General features: G+C 31.0%; 1 protein-coding gene across 2 annotated transcripts in view; it reads right to left on the minus strand.

The window, feature by feature from the left end:
• LOC142330837 (uncharacterized) overlaps positions 1 to 23,231 on the minus strand; it is a 112,572-nt gene extending 89,341 nt beyond the window's left edge. Inside the window, exon 1 of one of the 2 annotated variants that reach the window (XM_075376296.1) lies at positions 23,029 to 23,231. The gene's annotated coding sequence lies outside the window, so the exon portion shown is untranslated. The remainder of the gene's footprint in view (positions 1 to 23,028) is intronic. The other variant, XM_075376294.1, reaches the window with a different exon arrangement.
• Positions 23,232 to 24,235: the final 1,004 nt, after the last annotated feature.

The raw sequence follows: 24,235 nt of genomic DNA on the forward strand, positions 1-24,235 counted from the left end.
AGAATTTAAAAAACAACACATTAATACGATCAATGCTCTATCTATAGAAATATTAGAAATAAATTTAAAAAAAATCGGTTGGGTCATTCCTGAGATATAAGGTCAAAAGCATTACAACATACATACGTATATACGTACCCACCTACAGAATTTTTTTTTTAATCTAAATCAAGTAGTGAATCCTAAAATGTGAAAATTTTTTCAAAAAAAATCGATATCATCACCATACTTTCCCCTTTAATATAGCTATCTAGCTATAATCGGCAGAAAAGTAATCTAAAAAAATATTAGCATTCATTAAAGAGTGTTACGTAATCGAGTGAAAGAAGTAGAAAAATAGTGTAAATTACTTGACATTCTATTTAAATAACTTAACAATATACAATAAACTCCAAACGACTCATTTTGGACATTTAAATGTTACAATGTAATCCTCTAATTAATGTCATTTGAGTGTTTTCTTTCTCGACTTTTATCGGAATGATAATTTCATCAATAGTATTTCTGAAAAAAAATGTTAATATATTACAAGTTTTAAACTCCTTCTTGCTTATTAGGTGCAATAATTGTAAAGGTTATAGGCGAATTGACGAGTCACTTCTTCCTAAAACCGGTATAAATGTCCTCAAGAACAACCGGTTACGCTATCGAAGAGCAGACAACAAGCGTGTAGTCATTAATACACCAAGTTATGTAGTAAGGCTGAAGGGCGCAATTTATATCCTTTAGATATAATGAAACGAAACTTTAGTTATAATTTTTACATCCCGGCGAATATAGCTAGAATAGTGTCGTATGTTCGCGGCTCGATCAAGATATTGAGAGATTGACAATTGAAAATGTTTATACAATTAGAATTTATTGGTTTAAAAACATAAGTAAAACAAGACAGATCAATAATAATGATAATAGTAATATTAACAATAATTATAATAATAGTAAACGACAATCATAAAACAAATTTAAAAAAATATAATAATAACGGACATTTAAAAAAAAAACACATCTCACAATAATATGTAGAATAATGACAATAATGGCTACAGTAAACAATAATATTAAACATCAATAACAAACAAATAATCATAAATGATATAGTAGATAAAAGGTAGATAAATAGAACGGAAAAGCACAATTCAGTTCCACTAACAAAAGACATTAGCATGATCGCTAGTCTTAACACTTTTAACAACTAGTCTTTTATTAACAACAATAGATAAGCCAAGTATAAAATTCTTTCACTGGAAATACCTTTGCTGTGCACAAATAAAACTACCCTAACAGTTTATGAATGAAATTTAGTACATTATCTCTTTCACTTATAGTCCTAGAGTAACTCACCGAATCATTTCTTGTTTTAGTATACCAGGATTACTTGTGGTGTCACCTTAGTTGCATCGAACCTGCACTCGAAATTCGCTTCTTCACTGTCCTCTTCGCAGAATACTTTCGCTCACTGACGTCTCGCGGACTCACATCTCTCAGACTGACTTCAAGATCGTAACGTCTCGCCAAGACTGATTTCGCAGTGCTCATATCACAGACTCTCCTCGCCGAACTGTGATTTTTAACTGGTCTTTCCTGGAGTATTTGTACTCCTAGCCTCTTTACCGGCCGGACCGGTCCCAACTCGAAGCGTGAGAACGATCGACTGAGCCCTTTCGTTCCCATGTATTCCTTAACCTGGTCCGGTAACTCTTCTCACGGAAGAACATGTGTCAGTGGGCAGTATTACAATAGACGATTGTTAAACGGACCTGTTACTTTTACTACAAGACCTTCTTTTAGACCCTTTCTGGATTCCTCCCATTATTATATTTTCTACTACTTTCTTCTTAATTGGTAGGAATCCGTTACTCAGGTGAAGATAAACAACTTAGGTGAAGATAAATAAAGATAAACATTCCACCCTCTGTTCGAATAAGTTCAAATTTGAAGTACTATTGCTGTATGTATAGAAATGTTTGAGTAAAGTTTCGAGTTTTAACATTCTGGCAGTCTAAAGTTACGAGGTTTTCAATAACTAGGGACAAATGACTGTAGAAATATTATTACTTATTCGATGACAATGAATATTTTTTTAAATTTTACTTTTCAATGCAATCCCCGGCTATATTCAGACACTAGTTTCATCTTTCAGTGAACTTTCTTATTCCAGTAGTAAAGCATTGCTCTTCTCGGTGTTTGAGCCATTCTGATCTGCTCATTTTTGTCTCGCTCGGTGCCACGCAAAAAACGTTTTGAGAGGACCAAACAAAAAGGAGTATGACACTGTGAGATCGGGACTACAAGGTGGATAAGCAACAACTCCCGATCCGATTTTTGACTATCTTGCCGTGTCTTTTGAGCGGTTTATGGGAGCGGAACAGAACAATTAACTTAACTAGTTGTGCATCAAAAATCGTAACTAGAATTCTGTACAGAAGAATTGACAGGAGAGTGGAAGAAGTCTCAGGAGAAGACCAATTTAGTTTCAGGAAATGTAAAGGGACAAGGGAAGCAATTTTACTGCTCAGATTAATAGTAGAAAGAAGATTAAAGAAAAACAAACTAACATACTGGGAATTTATAGATTTAGAAAAGGCATTCGATAACGTAGACTGGAATAAAATGTTCAGTATTTTAAAAAATATTATGGTTCAAATACAGAGATAGAAGAACGATTGCTAATAATTACAGGAACCAAACAGCAAGAGTAATAATGGAGGAACATAAGAAAGAAGCCGTAATAAAAAAGGAAGTCTGACAAGAATGTTCCCTATACTCGTTGCTTTTTAATCTTTACGTAGAATTAGCAGTTAATGATGTTAAAGAATAATTTAGATCCGGAGTAAAAGTTCAAGGTGAAAAGATAAAGGTGCTACGATTTACTGATATAGTTATTCTAGCTGAGAGTAAAAAAGATTTAGAAGAATCAATGTACGGAATGGATGAAGTCCTACGCAAGAATAACCGCAAGAAAATAAACAAGAACAAAACGAAAGTAATGAAATGTAGTAAAAATAACAAAGATGGACCACTGAATGTAAAAATAGCAAGAGAAAAGATTACGGACGTAGAAGAATTTTGTTATTTAGGAAGTAGAATTATTAAAGATGGACGAAGTAGGAGCGATATAAAATGTCAAATAGCACAGGCGAAACGACCCTTCAGTTAGAAATATAATTTGTTTACATCAAAAATCAATTTAAAAGTCAGGAAAACATTTTTCAAAGTATATGTTTGGAGTGTAGCTTTATATGGAAGTGTAACTTGGACGATCGGAGTACCTGAGAAGAAATGATTAGAAGCTTTTGAAATGTGATGTTATAGGAGAATGTTAAAAAGCAGATGGTTGGATAAAGTGACGTATGAAGAGGTGTTCCGGCAAATTTATGAAGAAAGAAGCATTTAGAAAAATACAGTTAAAAGAAAAGACAGACTTGTAGGCCACATATTAAGGGATCCTGGAATAGTCGGTTTAATATTGGAGGGACAGGTAGAAGGGAAAAATTGTGCAGGCAGGCAACGTTTTGTATGTGTAAAAAATTGTTAGGGATGTAGGATATAGGGGGTTCCGAAATGAAACGAGTAGCAATAGAAAGGAAATCTTGGAGAGCTGCATCAAACCAGTTAAATGACTGAAGACAAAAAAAAAATGGGGGCGGACATTATCTTGCAGAACTATTACAATTTTTTAGAGTGACTAGAACGTTTCCACCTGATTGTGGTTTTAATTTTATTTTCTAGCATGTGAGAATAGTACTCACTGCTGGTTGTAAGTTGTTCCACCAAATAATCGTAACAAATTGGGCCTTTATAGACCCGAAACACCGTTAGAATCGCTTTACCAGCTGATGCGTTGGTTTTGATTTTTCCATTCCATAACCCTGACGTTTGGATTCCGGCTAGAAATAATGAATACAAGTTTCACTGAAGTTTTTATGTGACGTAAAAAAGCCTTGCGTTAAAATCTGATGTTTAAGTTTGGTACAAAAGTGAATTACGGCATAAAATTAAAATCGATGATGCTTGTTCTGCCAAATTAAAATCACTTATTACAATTTTCAACGGTTAATTTACATTTTATGATACTGGTTTAATACCGCCGGTTTTTATACCTTCAAAAAAAATTTTATCACAGCTTCTGTTTTTCAACGGCATACGTTTCAAATGGAATTGACAAATTGAAATAAAATAAACAGGTTATAATAATGGAAAATGTTTCTAGAATAGTTAATATTTTCCATATAAGGGGTGGCGATTTGAACGTCAAACAGTTTCAGTTTATTCTACTAAATGTTTCCGCTTTTGAAGTTTGTCTATTTAATTATTGAACGATCTTCGTATTTATCAAGATACAGTTTACCTTGTATATTTATACATACATCCTTGAAGAATTTTCTACGGAATTTTTTTACTATACATTTTGGTTGGAGGACGCTATGAAGCAACGACATTTGCAAAAACCTCCAGACCCAAAATTTTTATCAATTATCGTACTTTAATTTACAGCAACAATTAATGCAGCAGCTATAAACTTCTAGCTGAAAGTTAAATATTTAAACAGGCTTTGTCGAGCAAGTATTTGTGCTTATCAATTTTGAATTTAGATTTTATTGGTAATAAAACTTGCATACCATAAACTTCAATGGAATCGGAGACGGCTTATTATAGATATTGTGTTTTGGTAAAAGAAAGGATTACATTAAGTGTATTTAAAGTACATAAGTTGTACCTATGTTAAACAATTTATGCCGTCTATATCTACTCTATTGTAGATGCATGTTTATTTTTAGTTTTATAATCGGACTATATTCTATACATAAGTATTCGTATCACTTGAACATAATCATACGTCGAATAAAATAAATAAATAAAAATACTAGTTTTACACATCCCTTTTATTATTCAAATATTTGAATAAAAGTTTTTTCGTATGGTGGAGAAGCTTAACAGATAGTCGTAATCGTAATTTACTCAGAGCGAGTAACAGCGGTATGCGTGCGTAGTGCGGTGTGTGAGAACAAAAGCGGCGCGCAACACCGGATGCGTTCATTAGTCACTCGTCTTCATACGATGCGAGCGGTTCTTTTTACCGTTACGTGTATTATACGGCTTTAGTATACCACATAAATGTTTGTATATACGAAAGTACTTTCACTTTAAAAGAGAGAACAATAATCTCCGTTCAAGAAAAAGAGAGAAAGAGATAACGTTCTTCTATATTGCTGTGTATTCTCCGATCCCTTATTTAAATTCTTTACTCCCTTACACTGTAATAGTGACAATAACATACTAAACAATTGAAACGGGCTTGTTCGAGGGGCGAGGCTCTCGTAATTTTCATAAAATAAATACGACATTAAGATCTATAATCTTGTGTCTATAAAATAAGTTTACAATGTCGATAATCCAACCGTTCTTACGTTAAAAATATTACGTCACTCTTTGTATGTCAGACGATTTAGGAGAAATTACTCTTATCTCAGTATTGTTTTTATTCTTTTTTCTGTAGAAAGCTCTTTTAAAAATCATATATAACGGTTATTAAAGAATTTATTTCGCCCAAAAGATGTTTTTTCACATTTAGTAGACGAGTTAAAACGAATATTTTTGCTAGAATAAATCTGTATTGTGTGACATTTTTTATTAATTAAAAAAAAATAATAAAAATTACAATGAAATTCACAGAAATTATTTATGAAGGGTCGGATAATTTCAAGATTGTGCTGATTATGGTAGAAATTTATTAACAGTTTTAGCTGTTATAAAGATATTTGCTATATTAAGCGCCAAATATTTTGGTAGATGACTTTGTAGTAGAAAATATTTTCTTATACAATTATGTTGATTAATCTTTACTTCATAAAATTATATAAAACAACATTTCATATTGTTTTTCAGTTTTCTTTTTGTTGATATGAAAACACAAAAAAACAGTTTTTCAGGAGATTTTCGGAAAAGTAAAATTTAAATAATTATTAAAAGACCGATGAAGATAAAAATTCAATAATCTTAGATACTACGATATAAGAATAATTCCTCGAAAATCGTCTGACATAAAAGAGAGACGTAATATTTTGAAAGTATGTACGCTAATTCTTATTTATTACTTAAAATTGGCATTTTTGACTAAATTAGTTTACTTTTTTGGGCGTTTCGTACTGGTGTAAATTGTTGTTAGGAATTTTTTTAAAGTTTCCCTTCTGTTTTTTGTTGAAGATATAGTTCAGTATTAAAATTAATTTCACATATTAACAGAAACCCGATTGGAGAATAGATTAAGACCTCTAATAATTTTTTTCTTTAAAAAAAACTTAAAAAATGCATATTTTCATTGGATACGATACATTCAGATAAATTTCTTTCTAATAAAGTAATCTGACCGAATTGAAAATTATTATTTTTAAAAAAAATTGAATTTACAAACTGCCACCAAAACTCGTGATATTCGACGATATTATATTTCTTACTCTCCTTTGGTAGGAGAAGTAATGATTTTTAAAATAAGGATTCAATTATTCAAAATACAAGTGCGGGACAAACAGTGACTATTTAAATATTATATTTAAACATGAAGAATTAGAACTACATATTATTAATGTACACTGTTTAAAATTACACTTCATACTATCCCTTCTTGTAAATTACCTGCTTTAGATGACCACCATTGTTGGCAGAGCAATTTGCCGCATGAGTACGCACACTCGCCATATTTCCTTACCCAGATTGTCTCTAGTTATGGCCTCAATTTCGATGCGAATGTTGTTTATTAATTCCTTAATATTTACTGGCCTGTTAGAACACAGCCTTTGAATTTCAGGAATCTCCACAGAAAAAATCACTACGCTGATAAATCAAACGAACTCGGACAGTTGACGTGACCAAACGGGAAACAAAGTGTTCTGGAAACATTTTTCGTAAGATTGTCAGTGACGTTCTTGCTATGTGAACGGTTGCACCGTTCTGATGGGACAAAGACTGCGTATTGATATTCTTATGGCGTATTTGCAGTGTTACGAACTGTTACAAGATAATATCACAACGATCTGATATTACTGTAACAGTATCGCATGCATAATTAAAAAAAAAAGATTATGGACAAATAATACCTTGAAAAGACACTCCACACCACACAGTAACGTTTGCACAAGGAGGTGTGTAGTTTATGATGCTCATAAGAATTGCACGATTACCTAAAGTTTGTTTGTTTACACGGCCAGATAAATGAAAATGGGCCTCTTCAAACATAAAATTGTTGAAAAAATCGGGTTGTGCTATCATTTCCAGAAGCTGTGTACAGAAATTTCGACGTACGTCTAGATTTCTGGGTAATAATTTTTACATCTTTTCATCTTGCATGGATTGAACATGATATACAGATGAATCATTGTCACACACATGTGTCCGATAAGGGCTTTCTAATACCGACGAACTGATTAAGTTAGACTTTGCTCTAAAAACACTGTTGCAATGTTGTCCAGGGTGCAAACCACGGTGGGCTACCAGATAGCTTCTTGTTTGAAGAGATGCTCTTGTTCCAAAGTGCCTGATACATCTAATGACCTTCCGCAAGGGAACTTGTCTATTCCAGCCTATTTCGAAATGTTGTCGAAACAAACGCTGCGTTCTTACCTTAGGCACATTTGAAAAAAATTTCATTTCCAAACGCGAAATATTCATTCGACCAGCGCTCCATTTTGACTGCCAAGGTTATGTAATACGGCGGACAGAAAATGCTTTGAACAGCACTTCGCAAATGCATAAATATCAGCTTTCTATGAAACCGTAACCGATAATGTCACACGATATAAAACGGATCATTATTTCTGTCGCATCTTATTTAATTTTACTTTTTAAAAAAGTAGTTAACTTTTTTAATACCAATTTTTGAGAGGGCTTATTTATTAGACCTGAAATAAAGACACGTTAAAGAACAGTCGATTATTGAGTTCACGTTATAGTTAAACCGAATGATGACCTCGTACACCGATCGAAAGAATCATATCCCAGAGCTTAATTTCTCTCCGGTAGATTTGCATAACTTATTACATTATTCAGAAAGGATGATGAATACGAAAGAGAATGAAAATAAAAGAGAAGAAAAAGATAGTATAATAGCTAAATAGCTTATTTAATCTGAAAAGAGAGGATTTTAAACGGTGAAAACTCTTTGAAAATCGTTTCAGTAATTTATAGAACTACTCCAAACCTGATAAAAAATTTTAAATATTTAATAGAAAAACGCGTCTCTATGTTAAAATCTAGTTAGTGTAAAACGTGACGAGACGCTCATGCGTCATCAATGAACATTGCAGCAGGTGTGCATAATACATTCACAAGTAAATATACGTATATATATATATATACTAGCATATGAAAACTTGCTATTAAATTCCAGATTATATAAACGATATATAGAATATGAGAGAGGTCACTAGATCGCTAGTAATCGTTAGCAAAGGAGAAAGCTGTTCCCCTTGTCGGTACCATCGCCTCCTCTCAACACCAACCGTCTCGGCACGAGTATTACACGTGAGAAATAAGTTTTGCACTGAAAATGCAAAACCACTAGTATTTCTACTTCTGTACAATCATATACCACCCTGAAAAATTAACGTTAAGAGTCCATTATTATTTCAGTGTAAATATTTGTCATATTATTTTATATCGTGTTCCATATTATATATCCATTTATATTTGTTTATTTGGCTTACCGGGCTAGTCTAGTGGTTAACTCGTCTTCGCAAATCAGTTGTGTTTAACAGCTGATTTTTGAAATCGAATGTTTTGAGGTTCAAATCTTAGTAAAAGTTAGTTGCTTTTATTGTTTTATTATTTGATTAGTAGGCAGTAGATGCCGGTGTACTTTGATGGTTGTGGTTCATTTAAGAATGGTTGGCCTGTGTCCGTACGACTACACTTCATCATTTACATGTCGTACGTATCATTCTCATTTAACTGGGCCGGAGAGGGGGTTCCTTATTGTTAACTATTTCAAAAATTGCAACTTAGACATTAGGGGTATATTATTATTATTCCTCTGTTTCATACGTTCCCTAATAGGAGTAGTGCGTATACGAAGCTCTTCTTTACTGTTCTATGCATTATTGCATCTTAGAGTAGGTCATTCAGTTTCCTTGTTAGTTAGGGACTTTTTCTTCAGGGAAGTTGTGATGGCTGTAAGAGGATATGTGGAGGCCATCTAAAATAAATAAATTTCTTCTTATTATTATTATTAGATGAAAGCACTACACAAATAGTACATTCCGAATTTTGTAAAAAATGACATTTATAGATTCGGATAGACTTCAAATATATTAAATTAAAATTTTCTGAGCTTAAAATACTTTTAATTTTGTCTAAAAGGCTGTTTTTTGTGATCACGAAAGATTTCGGTTTTTAGATTTCAACGGAAATATCCATTTTGACCACCCTTGAACTCATTTTGAATAGTTTCGGCGTGACGTCTGCACGTACGTACGAGGTGCGACAATAAAGTAATGAGACTGATTTTCTTTGCAAGATGTGGCAACCCTACAGCTTGCGTAGGCACATCATCTTTGACCTTGGTCTATAAGCTACTTCTAGTTCAAGCGGCACATTGATGCAACTGCTCAGTCGTGAGTTGGGCTGCAATAAGTGAGCACGTGTTTGTGTCTCTCGTCACAGAAATGAAACCGCAAAATATTGCGCAACGGTATACCATTTCTTTTTGCGTTAAATCAGGTGAAAACGCGACGACAACTTACGGTAATCTTGAGAAGGCTTTTGGAGAGGAGGTTATGTCAAGAGCTCAAGTTTTTCGATGGCATAAAATTTTTAGTGAAGGCAGAACGAATGTTGAAGATGAAGACCGCAGTGGACGACCATCAACCTCACGGACAGATGTCAACTTGACCAGGTTGCGTGAAATCGTACGATCTGATCGAAGATTATCCATGAAAATGATCGCAGAAGAACTCAACATCGATCGAGAAACTGTTCGTCTAATATTAACTGAAGATCTTGGTATGAGAAAGATTTGTGCATAAATGGTACCCAAAAATCTCACACAACAACAGCGAGAAACACGGAAAAATGTGGCAGCCGATCTGTTAGAGCAAACGGAAATCAATCCAGATTTGTTGAGCCGTGTTATCACTGGTGATGAAGGTTGGACTTTTCAATACGATCCGGAGACAAAACGCCAAAGTTCGCAATGGTGCTCAAAGGGATCACCCAGACCAAAAAACGCTCGCATGTCAAAGTCAAAAGTGAAACGCATGCTTGTGTGCTTCTTCCACACAATTCCAAGGGAATTGTTCATAAAGAGCGGGTGCCTCCTGGACAAACAGTTAACCGATATTTCTACAAAGAAATTTTAGAAAGACTTCGTAAACGAGTTCTTCGTGTCCGTGCCAACATTGCTGATAATTGGATTCTGCATCACGATAATGCGCCATCCCATACTACTCTGTCAGTACAGCAATTTTTAACCTCAAAACAAATTTCAGTACTACCACAGCTACCTTATTCACCAGATATCGGTCCGTGCGACATTTTTCTATTTCCAAGAGTCAAAATGGCGGTCAAGGGACACCATTTTCAAACAATACAAGATGCGGTTTCATTTCTGTGACGAAAGACACAAATACGTATTCACTTACTACAGCACAACTCACGAATGAGCAGTTGCATCAATACGCCGCTTGGACGAGAAGTAACTTATAGACCAAGGTCAAAGATGGTGTGCCTACGCAAGCTGCAGGGTTGCCACATCTTGCAAAGAAAAATCAGTCTCATTACTTTATTGTCGCACCTCGTATATATCTCGCATAACTCAAAAACGATTAACCGTAGGATATTGAAATTTTGGATTTAGAGCTGTAGTAACATCTAGTTGTGTACCTCCCTTTTTGATCGCAATCGAATGAATCAGAAGTGTTCAAAAACGCCCAAAATCAATAAAAAAATTGGATTTTGAAAGTAATAAGCCTGATTGAGAGCGTTTCAACGATATATCATAAGTGGTACTTATTTTCATTGGTTCCAGAGTTATAGCCAAATAAAATTTTAATTAATTAAATATTTGGATCTTACAAGATGAAGCACAAATCGGTTTGATTCAGACTTCATCTCTGTTTTTTTCTTAACTTTTTTAAAATTTAAATATATTTATTTATTAATATTATTACCTCTGATTGTAAAAAAATGTTTTCCGATAAATAATAATTCAATAATAGCATTATTTATATATATGAAAAATATCAGGAGTTATTAGTGAAATACATTTTTTAAATTTTTTTGTACTTTTCATTTAACAAAAAACGTGTATATGTAATTTAATAGACGTACAAGGAAGTCATGTAGTGTCCACATCAGATGTTTCAAAATGTTTTTCTGACAAATATTTTTTTTTTTTTAATTTGAGCAGGGTTTCGTTCTTCTGATGGTAAGACAAATGCTCTTCTATCCTCTCATTGTTTTATCAGTGAAAATATTTTTTTAAAAAGTAGTTTGGATTAATATGAATTCTTTTATCATTCTTCGCGATCTGAGGTAAACGTGATCTACGTGATCTTCACGTGATCCATTTCTCAATCATATTACAAAAATATGATAGTGACTTGCTTATGTTTTTGTGTAAAAATTGAACTTTCCATTGTATTAAAAAGACTCTTCTATAAAACTACAAGTTTAAAACATAGGGTTTACAAGTACAAGGGTTAAAAATTACAGGTACAAAATAAATCACGAATTTAAGTAAAATTCATTGCGTTCACTAAGTAAAGTATGCAAAAGAAATATTAGTAATAATAATTAAGCTTCTGTTTATAATTCCAAAGCGTAGTGTAGATTATGTGATTAGTCAGCAGCCAATAATATTTAAATATTTTGTACTCAATATATAAGTAACTTGGGCCTATACGTGTTCTGTTTACTGATTTAAAAGTTGTTGCAATTTATATATTATATATTTCCGTTCTTTCTCTCGCTCTCGCTCACTCTCTCTCTCTCTCTCTCTCTCTGTGCGCGCGCGCTAAGAGTGAATATTTGAAGCAACCACCTTAACTTTCTCTTAAAATAATATTGAACTATTTACATATTTTTCTTTCCGCTTTGAATTCTCTTAAAATAATTTCCGACTTTAATGTTGATATCATTTTCAATCGTTACTTTGATTTCATTTTAAAATGCTTTCAATAGATCGCAACCTGTCAAAAAACATGTGTATTTACTGATATTTAAATCTTCTAGAGAACTCAGTTTTAACAGAATCAATAATCTCGAAAATTTCAGTGGATTGATTTGTATTTACAAGAACACCATCATTGCCAATTTGAAAAAAGTATGTCTGTGCTCTCTTTAAGATTATTAACTACGACTTTATTTGTCACTGGAAACTGTAACTTCGAAAGTATTTTTATAGATTATGCATTCTGATAATAAATGATTTATGTTTGTTATACGACGTTATGTAAGCAGGCGATTATGATATTAGCCGTTAGAATAAATAATTGTTTAAACTGATAGATTAGAGTACACATTGAAATAGCAAATAACATCAAGAGAACAGATTTTAAGAGTGAACTGATGATACAGAATTAAATATTTCGTTAAAACTTTTTTCACTGTACCGTTGGAAACATTGAACGTAAAATGTTAGTGATATTTTTCCTTCCTACTTTTATTGGTGTTTCTTTTTCGAGCAATGTCGGTATATTTTTTATAAATCATCAGAAATTATGTTGTTTTTTTTATATTTAGCACTAATAAAATGTATCCTTTCGATGTATAATAAGAAAATTTTAACAATGTAAAGTATTTATTGTTTGGAAACAAATGTTGATTGACGGTTTTACTGTACAAAAACGTATAGAAACATTATATGTATTGCAAAGCAAAACCTACTTTGTACTATTTACCTACCTTATTTTGATTTTTGTGATTATAGGTTGAGTTTAAAATTATTAGTTTCTCTTTAATCTGTGTTTAATATATTGCCAATTGTGAATAAATAAATGTTTGTTAATATTGCATATTTTGTGCTTATTTAGGCCACAACAAAATGTAATTATAATTATTTTTTAATAAATTATATAACCTACTAAAGTATAAGAATATAAAGAAAAATAATCTTAAAAATCTAGAGGTTCATTATACATAAGTATATTATTAAACATAATTTCAGAAAAATATTAGTAAAAATATTAAACAAATTTGACTTTTTTAAAAATTGATAAATATTATAATTCATCATTTGTGTATCCTTATTCGCGATTCGAGTGAACGAATAATTTGTATTATTTAGTTAACCGTACTAAATACCTGTTTCTTGATTATTAATGTCTAGTAAATGTTTTTAGCAGGCGCGCGCGTAGTATTACGATAAATTAGCAGTGCACACAAAAAATGTTAGATTTAATTAGATTGATAATTTCAGTGGGGATGTAAAATATTTAGAAGAAATATTGTTAAATAAGAATGTTAGTAGAAAAATTAATCAATTACTAGTTGAAAAAGGAATTAAAATGACAATAACACAAATAATAGTTATAAAGCACAGAGATGAATCGCGCGATCTAATGAGTTTTTCTCATAGAATAAGTGAAAATTTTTCTGATTTATTCATACAATTGATGTCAGAGATAACCATTTTAATGTTGTTTTTTAAAAAGAGAATACGATTATTATAGAAATTCCGAATATTTAAATCAAGAAAGAAATCTTTATACACTTTAATTTTAAAAAAATAAAATAAAAGTTACAGACAAAGATATGTTGATGCACTTTTACAACTTGATAGAAACGATTTTAAATTTTCCACGTTAGTAAAATCTGCAGAAAAACTGTATGTAAATAAACCAGCAATATCTGAAAACGAACGCCATTTTCAGTATGCCATCGTTGCTTTTCCTGAATTTTCTAACAAGTTTTTAAAAGTAACAAGTAAAATTAGGAATAAACAAAAAAAAAAAAACGGCTTGAATTTTTGACATTTAGAAGAGATTTAACATTCAAAATAATTGAACTGAAATGTAACACTGAATTAGGATATAGGTCTAATGCTCTAAAACAGATCATATGTAAAAATTATATCGACGTATTAGCTGATAAGCATAGTCATTTCCGCATAAAAAGTTCTATATTAGTTGATATGTTTTTAAATAAAAATAAAATATGTGAGGTAAGTTACCTTATAAATATCACGAATATTGAGAATACTAAAAATGTGACAGAACAACATTTACTGTAATTTAACAACAAATAAAAAATAGAGTGTGATTTGAAATTAAAATAAAAGTATGGCGAATTATAATTTTCTGATATAAAAAAATCCCATCGCAAACACTTAATTGACCAAATGATTTTATTTTATTTTTTATCTTCTTCCCCGGGCCGGATCCTGCAGTTAAGTATTACACAGTCCAATGGAGTGTCTTTTACTCTAACGGGCCTCCACGTCTCCGCCCGCCGGTCGGATCTCACTTTGCGCTCGCCTCAAATCCCCAAAGCAGGATCCACCAGGCCCGGCTATGCCGTCCCTGGGCCCTCACTCCGGGAGCCGGGACTCGGTCTTTCGCTCGGGGGTGCGAGAGTCCCCCTGCCTCATCACTACCGCCCACTCGTGCAAGCACGAGCGAACGGCAACTCCACAGAGAGCTGTCTGTCATCCCCGAGCCCCCCGATTCTTCTCCTGAAGAATCCCCTCGCCACGAACCCTGCGATGGTATAAAAAACTTTTGGGGCTCCACAACATGGAACATGGTAGCTATGATGTTATCCACGCTGAGCGGTCCGGTAATCGCCGAGCAAGCTAGGCGTATTCATCCCACTGCGGGCACCAGAACACCACGTGTTCTGAGGTATCCGGGTCCCCGCAGTAAGGGAAGTTGGGGAAATCCGCCCTCCTCCTACCACACAGATAGGTGCGGAAGACCCCAAGCCGGTGAAGAATTGCGTGAGCCAGTAGTTCAGCTCACCAAACGTCCGACTGGCCCACGGCTATATATCGGCGATATTCTTTATATTTGCTTTATATTCTTTTGTTTTATAACTAACTAACGTTCTGGTATAAATTTTATCGATTACCGTCATTAACGTGTGTTACTACTTTATCTTGAAAATGTAAATATGTTGTAAATAAACAGTTATTACAACTTTCAAAATAAGTAGAATTTAAAGGTATTTTGTTAGTACGGCGGAATAAATAGTCTTTCTAAATGTTACCTTTTTTACTATATTTAATGCCTTTTTACGTGATTTTATTGTTTTTAATTATTTTATCTATAAGTAGCTAAAAAGGATGACATTTTATATATATGCAGCTTAAGTATTTGTAGGAGTCGACAGCTTTAACAACTAAAAATTTCGTCAAGTGAGGTCTTATGGAGTCTCTTGGACATTTCTGTTTAAAAGCGGTCGAATTAGCTAAAATTTATTTTATATATTAGTAGTTATATGGAAATTGTTGTTATCGTGAACATAGCAAAGGAGTTTTGTGTGGTAATTGATATTTTATCTAAATCTATTTCATCTAAATAATTATAAATAAAATCACAAATATTCGATAAATCTAGCAATGAATTTACGTTTTTTCATCTATTTTCTCTTTTTATTTTTTAAACAATGTATTATTATTACATCTAATGCGTAATTTTTCCTCTTACATTTTTAACTCTTGGATTAAAATATAGTTAGGATGTTTTGATTTGTAGAAGTTGAAAAATGTCGGTAAAATGTACAACAAATATTCAATAAATACATAATTAATAAAACGGATTTATTAATAGATAAAAAAAAATTATTACAATTTTAGAAGCTGCAAACGAATGGCGCATAAAAAAAATTAATAAAGATGTATTGGTACTAAACTAGAAAAAAGGCGGACCTACGGCCCCTCGGGAATATATTACATGGTTTATGTTTCTTTACATATGATTTTGTTAAATATTTTTGCCAACTGTAACTAAATAACGTTCATGAATTTAGCGTACTAACAGCAACAATAATGTTTACAACCTAAAGCTTCAAAGTCCTGAACATTTTTAGCTGTTTCTCAAGTTGTGATTTATTTTTACATACTTTTAACCCCAATAATTTCCTTTTTTATTCCCAAAACACAAATATAATTTTAGTTAAATCGTTATTATAAAGAAATATAAATCGTTCGAAGAATGAATCGTTCGAGAAGTATAAATCGTACGAACGAATGAATCGTTCGTGCGCTGCGCGCAGCTGCCCGGCGCACATTTTTAATAGATGGTAAGTTTAAAAATTTTCGGAGCGCAAGAACACATCTTTGATTCTCAATGTGGGCGGCGGGCGAAAAATTTTGAGAATCAATGGTTTAGGTGGTTGTATTTTAATGGTTTATTCTTTAACGTTGTCCAAAATTATCTTACGTCTCTGTGTTACGTTTTCACTCCCTCTTGACGACTGGTGCTGAAGCCTTGCGGTGGCTAGGGTGCCCACATCAAACTATGGTCACCAGACCATTACGCCACTCTACGTCACAAGCTGCTCCCTCGAGGACTGTGCGTAGCGTCTTCTAAACCAGTCTAAACTCATACCTGACCCAAGGCGGTCGTATCCGGATGGACTCTCTCAATTTTTGTTCGGATGAACATTATTTTAAGTTTTATTTAGCTCATGTTTGCTATATTTAAACTTAAGTTATAAGTTACAAGTTTTATGTTACAAGATTATTTCAAACTGCCAAGACGGCGTACAGTTAAACAATTCTTCATTAATCAACAAGGTGTTGTCTCCTTTCATCACCTATGAACACATACAGTCCACCCTCGCTCTAAAATCTACCGCAACGCTGTTGAACAAGGGCGTCCCGTCGAAGTCGCAACACTGCTTCTTATTTCGTTATAAGACCCTATCCCTTATTTTATTTTAAGCTAACCACAGTTTTATTTGTCCTTTGTTTATTTTGCTATAACATTATTAAAATAATGTAAAATGTAAAAGAGTGTTAAATTAAAATATCAAAATTTACAAATTACATCTTAAATTGAAATGTAGAAACAATTGAAATTAAACGTAAAAACAGCAAACATCATTCATTAACGTTAAAAAACGCCAAATGTTACGTTAAGCATAAACTCTTAAGGTTAAAAAATGACAAATGTTTTAAAAACTATGGAATGAAACTCACAAATGTTTTAAATTGTTGTAAAACTATCGTTTTATCAAGATTACAACAAAAATGAAGAATATTATTTTTATTTTATTGTAATTTTTTTCAATTTGTAACAAGCAATTGTGAAATAACATTATTAAAAAATGATATAGTTAAAATATTTTCTCAAAAATAAAAATAAAATATAAACCACGGGTCAATATATTAATAATCATATAATTATGTCTGCTGAAGATATGGAATCTTTTAGAAAAATTACATTGTTTGATCTCTAACTGATAAATATTATCCAATATAGATTAAGATTTATTTTATTTATTAAGATATAGATTACAATTTTTCTTGCACTTTTATAAAAGAAAACGATGATAGAAAATGAAATAAGGGGAAAAAATGTAAGTAAAGAAGAAAAAAAAAATTATTAAAGAAGTAAGTTTGGATGTTAACTGTATGCAAAACGAAAGAAACAAATTAGTAGACGATTGTGGCAAGGAATTTTCAGTTTGTACAATAAAAGAATTAACGTAATTACATTTCTACAAGTTATTCTAAAAAATTGGAAAATTTGATTATCAATTATTGTAAATGTTAGTAAAATTAATTTTTAAGACAAATTGTTTTAAAAATAACTTGTTTTTTTATTATACGTTTGTCATTTGTAGTTTTATGTTTGCATATTTTTTCGTGTTTTTGTTTCGTAATTTTGTGCGCTACAAAAACTAATCTTGCCATTTTAAAAAAAAATTATTTTAGTTAAATTTGTCTACTTTAATTTAAGATTTATGATTTAAATCTAATTTAATTTACTAGTTTTCCATGTAACAATTGGAAATAAAAAAAATCTTTCAAGCCATTTAACAAAAAAATATTCCTTTTTTGTTTGTAAATATTCTTATTTCTGAGTAAGTCAGAATATAAATATATTCTTTTAAAGTTTCTATTCTTTTTCTTCTAATTGCATTAATAAGATCATCATTTTTAATTTCGTCAATTAAAATTTCTTTTAATTTTTTCGCTAATATCTAAAGCATCTTATTTTTTTGGATCATTTAATAAATTATATTCCCTTGTTCCAACAATATTTGAATATTTATGACCTTTAAAAAATAAGTCCATCTATCTTTAATTTTAAGAATGATTCTTTTTTATGCCAATAATGTATATTAGTAATTCGTTTTTATTATTTTAAGTTTTATAAGGAATAGGGAAAAATCCTTTATTTTATATTATATTTGTTTTAGAAAAAAATTATAAAGTTATTTTTAAGTAAACCTTTAACATAACACATTTTAAATGTATTTCTCTTTTTTCTATAAGTAGCAACAACAGAATACTAGACAGGACGACAAAAACTTCATAAAATAGTTCCTGGTAAGTGTACTATGTCAAAGATTTGTTTGAACAGTTGATGGGGTAAATTTGGACAAAGATTAAATATGAATCAAACTAAATATATATCTGATGTATTGGAATTTTACAATACAATGTTAGACGATAGACTTCTTTCTTTTCCTGTTTAGCCTCCGGTAATTACCTTTCAGATAATACTTAAGAGGATGATATGTATGAGTGTAAATGAAGTGTAGTCTTGTACAGTCTCAGTTCGACCATTCCTGAGATGTGTGGTTAATTGAAACCCAACCACCAAAGAACACCTGCATCCACGATCTAGTATTCAAATCCGTATAAAAGTAACTGCCTTTACTATGATGTAAACGTTGGAACTCTCGACTGACGATAGACTAAACAAAACAAACTTTACACTATTGAATAATAGTGTAAAGATAACAGATAACAAATAGTTTGAAAGATCATTTCACTACAGGTAATGCAAGGTTATGATTTACGATATGTTGGATTGACTTGGTGGAAATATATATGTACTGTGATGCTGATTCAGTTGTATATATTGATAATAGTGAAAATACAATAGAAACCGGATGTATGCTTGGCGAATGGATATATGAATTAGGAGATGACGATTACAAGTATATAAATGAATTTGTTAACAGGTTTTAAGAGTTACACTTATATAACTTTGAAAGGCATATATGAATAAGATAAAATGAAACTTTTGGAACTTTGAACTACAAAAATTCAAAAGTGTTGGATATGAATGTTACGCGTAAATTAGTTAAAAGAGAAATTGAATCTGCAGCTGTAACTTACGTAATCAAATAACAACAGAAGTAAAAATTAAACATCTTGTAAATAAAAAGATCAGAAAGCTTCAGTTTTATTATGCTGAACGCATGATACTAGAAGAAAAAGATGAAATAACTGGTAAAGTGAATAATTAAAAAAGGGATTGGTTTGGTAAAGAAAAGCATTTATATAATAAAAATATTGGAAATTAACTTTCACTGATAATTCTGGTGATAATTTTCACTAATTTTTGATGAAAGATTTAATGACAAACAAATTACCAGTTGTAGTGGAAGTTAGTAATCTTAAAGAAAGCACAGAGATACTAGTTCGAATTTACAAAGATGGTTTTCTAAACACAAATCAATCCACTGAAATTTTTGAGATTACTGATTCTGTTAAAACTTAGTTGTTTAGAAGATTTTTTTTTAACCTCCCGATCCACCGTTAGGCATTCTTCAGAATGATGAGATGAATGATGTGTAGCGTGTGTGACAAATACCATGCCTGACCGGGATTCGAACCCGGGACCTCCGGATGAAAGGCCGAGACGCTACTACTTTCGCTACAGAGGCCGGCTGTTAAGAAGATTTAAATATCAGTAAATGAACATTTTCTTTACTCTAGACGTGCTAAGAACAGTTTAAGAATGTTTGTAATAGCGTTGGGTGATACGTTCCTTGAGATGATTTATATTTTACACCATTTCCCTGATACACCATGGTCCTTCATACAAAAATGTTTATTTTTCCTACTTGTGGTAACTTATTACGTTACTTGATCAATAGTGAAGGACAGGCATCGAAATATGTTTTCAAAACAATAGTAGTGTTGTAGACCATATTATATAAATAAAAATGGTTTTCGTAAAAAAAATGTGTATTTTTCTACGTATGGAAACTTATGGGACACTTTGTATAACTTAGAAAGTTTTAATTTGAAATAACGAAACTTGAAATTTTTGTATACGGGAGGGATGTTGATTCTGTTAATAATTTGCATAAAATTCGGATGAAGTGATAAATTATTTCGAAGAAAAATTGAATGTCCTTATTCTTAACTCTGAATTCCTTTAAATCGAAATTTTTTGTAGGTTCACATTGTACTTACAAGTATTTTAATTCCTAACGATAATATAATAAGAAATCATATCTGAACTCATAAAGACTCGATTTTACAAAATAACAGTAATAATAAAGCTAGTAGAATTTAGCTATTTTGATGTTCTTTTATTTCTCTCTTTTCCATAAACAGCTGCTACAGGATATTTTGCAAAATTATTTAAAGAAAAGCCATAAACATCAAAATTAGCAAATAATGGTAAGTATCCAATTAATTTACACTCTTTAAACCAAATTTTTAACGGTTTCTTCGTATTTTATTTTTATTGCTAAAGCATTTTTAACATCTTCGTAATTTAACAAATGTTTTTTTCAAACTCTTTCTTTTTTTTAGATTATTATTTTATTCTTCTAAGTTTTTTCTATTTTTTAGTCAGTTCTCTCTTTTTTCTAGGATATTTTATTAGTTTAACTTCTTGTATATCGTAATTATTTAAATTATTCGTAATACTTATTCTTTCAATAATAAAACAAGGTATCCAATATTTTTTATTTTTTAAACCTTTTTCTGCAGTATTTATTTATTTTGGGTTTGTTAAAAATCAGTCTGTATTGCTTAAATGAAGTATGAACTCACCGTACGTTTAAATCTCATTTTAATATTTAAAAAAAAATGGTTAATTAAAATTAGTTTTTGTTCATTAGGAAAGTAACATGTCTGTACACGTACGTCGCTGATACATCGTATGTTCATGAAGGACTTTATTTTAAATTTAATATTCTAAATTAAATGAAAGCATGCAACTCTACGTAGGATTTTTATTTTATTTTTACTAAACGCAACTGAGAGGGAAAAATATAAAAATTAACAGGAATAAAGTGAAATAAAAACCTATCCAAGTTATTAAAAATAAGCTCTAATTTTTATCATGGATTTCACTTTGATTTAAAGAAATTTTCTTAATAGCTATATTCTGTATTTTTTTTTTAAAGGATAGAAATTTCATGACTTTTTTTGAGTTCTTAGTGTATAGATAATGATGTTATTATAAGCATCCAAGTGTTGAAAGGACCTCTATTACTATTCAACCATACGATAAGCCTAAGTAGATGGTATAAAAACAGACTGCCATATATATGTAAAATATAGTATTAAATTCTATTATCTGTAAGTTTTCTTTAATTTTTCCATACCGTTCATGTAGAAACTTGTAGACTATATCATTTTCTATAGAAGTTAAAAAAAATTATAGGAACAAAAAAAGTCCGATGAATTTTTAATTTTTTTTGTTAAAACCGTTAAGACGATTTACGAAGCGACCTCAGATGATAAACCCATGTTACAAGTAGAATGATTTAAGGTACTTTGTAAAGAATCGCTCGTAAACTGATTGGACATTGGTAGTTCTTTTTTTGTTTTTAATGAATCTCGTTTCTATTTCGTTTATACATACGAATTCCTAATAATGTTAAGATTTTTACCTTAAATTATTCCTACATCTACAGATTTATCTCATTTTGTCGTTATTTCGAGTACACATTCATTCTACACTATTCGTATTGCATCTTTGTCAATAGTACATAAAAAACCGAACTCGCTTAATTAAAACAAAAAATAAAAAAAAATAAGGGTGTTCCTTATTATCCGATCACTTTTTTGTTAAAATAAGCGTTTTTTTTTCAATATTAAAATGTATAATCAAACTTATGAAGAAAAATGAAAAAAATTACCTATTTTGAATAGTTTTAATACCTAACAGGATAAAATTTAGACAAATATTAAAATAATTTTAAAAATATATCCTAACTGGTAATAATTTTTTAATTATGCTCGCAAAATTTGGATGTTTTTGAATGAAAATGGTTTCTCATTTATTCACCGTTCTCCGAATAATATATTTATTTAATTCGTGAAAAATAAGTTTTAAAAATTAATAATTTAATATGTTCGTATCGATAAATCGAATGAGAAAAAATATTTAAAATTTAAATAGCCTTTAAAAATAATTATTATTAAGACCGGGTTATACGGTATTTAAAATCAAAACCCTTTTATAAAGATTTTTGCCGAAAAGAAAAAATTACTATAATATAAACACAATAATAATAAATACAAGTGAGCGGTCGAGGATAACTACTTGTAATACTCTATATACCAGGTAATAAATTTCTCGTGAAAGTTCTGTAAATCACCTGCACCGGTGTGAAATATTTTCATCCAATTTTTATATATTCACCGGCAATGTAATAATTATTGTTTTTAATTACCTTAAAACAATTTTTAACCATTTGTGACTGCATCACTTGGAAATACTTGGCTTAAAAATTAGTTGGAAAAGTATTTTTTTTTTGTTTTAGCAGATAAATTTCGTTAACGAAATAAGATCTCGAGGATTAACAGAAGAGCAATCGGAAATCACCCTTGATTTTTTTTTAGTTATTAGAGTTTTGTGCATAAGTATAAATTCTCATATCTACCTCACCCTATCATTTCTTTTAAGTTCTCGTTTATTTAATAATGATTCCATTAGTATCTCAGTTGATTTGTATAGTTTTACTTTTAAACAAATTTTCTAATTATAAATACATTTTCAATGTAAAAATTTGTTATTTTATATATTATACTGGATGAAGACAATTTTAATTTATTTATTGGGTATTTAAAGAAGAATATAGAATATATTGTATAAAATTTGATCGGCTTACCTCTTTTGAAAGAAAATCAATTACGATATCTCGATGTTTTCTTGTTATTAAATTTAAATAAAAAATATATAACAGTTAAATTTTTTATAAGAATAAAATCAAATTATATCGATGTAAATCTCTCAACAAAAAAAAAGAGAAGCGAAAACTACTGAAGAATATTTACTAATTATATTTATAAATATATAAATAATACTAATATTTACTACAGAGAAATATGAACCGTACAATACAAAGTACTTTTGAAGACTGAATGCTGCAGAAGAAAGTAAACACGAATAACCTTCAAAGTGTGAATGTATATATGTGTGTGTGTGTGTGTATGTGTGTTTTTTGTGGGGAGAATAAAGTATTAAGTGGAGGGTTGATGTGGAACAGAGATAGTCAATTCGAATTAAAAAAGGAGAGTTGGATTATTATGAATGAATCAGGTAAATAATTAATGATGGTGGGGGAAAGGAGAAAGATAGATTGAGAGGAGACTATTGTCTGCTCTCTTATTTCGTTTCGTCCCCACCCTTACAGATGGTACTAAAGCTGTATATCTCCGTATTTTGAACGCATGTATCGACCGTTAACCTAGATCGACACGGTCCGTTCCCCCTCTCTACGATGCGGTTCCCCCGGGCTCTTTTACCAGACTACCTTCTAGTGTACTGTAGGATTCCCTCTCTAGGTCTTTAGTACAACAACCACTACTGACCTAATAATGCTAAATAACTATAATGATGGATAAACGCTTCGCTACTATCCGCTAGTTAGAATAACCGTTGTCATTTACATTAGTAATTTTAGTAGTATTATTGTTATTGTAAGCGGATTTTCGAGATAAAATTGTGCAATTTACTTCATATTTAAAAGCGTTAACGAAATCATTTCGCTTATTTCATCTCTGAAAATGAATAAACTGACAAAGGTCTTTCTAAACTTTCCCGATATTTTCATAGATTTTAAATTGATTTGAATTCGTTAAACGAGTGCACAAATGGTTATAATATATACAGTCTATATATTTTTTTTAATTACTCACTTCCTCTCTCTTGTCCCTAAAAGGAAGGCTGTTCCCCACCAGCTCCTATTCTCTCTTTATAATTTAAAATGTAGAAAACTTTTAATTCTTAATATGTGAATTAAGTTTTACTTTCCTGACTCTAGCGATCTATACTGTTACAGCAGTTACAGCGGGAAAGTAGCTACCTATAGATCG

The sequence above is a fragment of the Lycorma delicatula genome, chromosome 10 (assembly GCF_047948215.1).
Source record: "Lycorma delicatula isolate Av1 chromosome 10, ASM4794821v1, whole genome shotgun sequence".
Taxonomy (NCBI): Eukaryota; Metazoa; Arthropoda; class Insecta; order Hemiptera; family Fulgoridae; genus Lycorma; species Lycorma delicatula.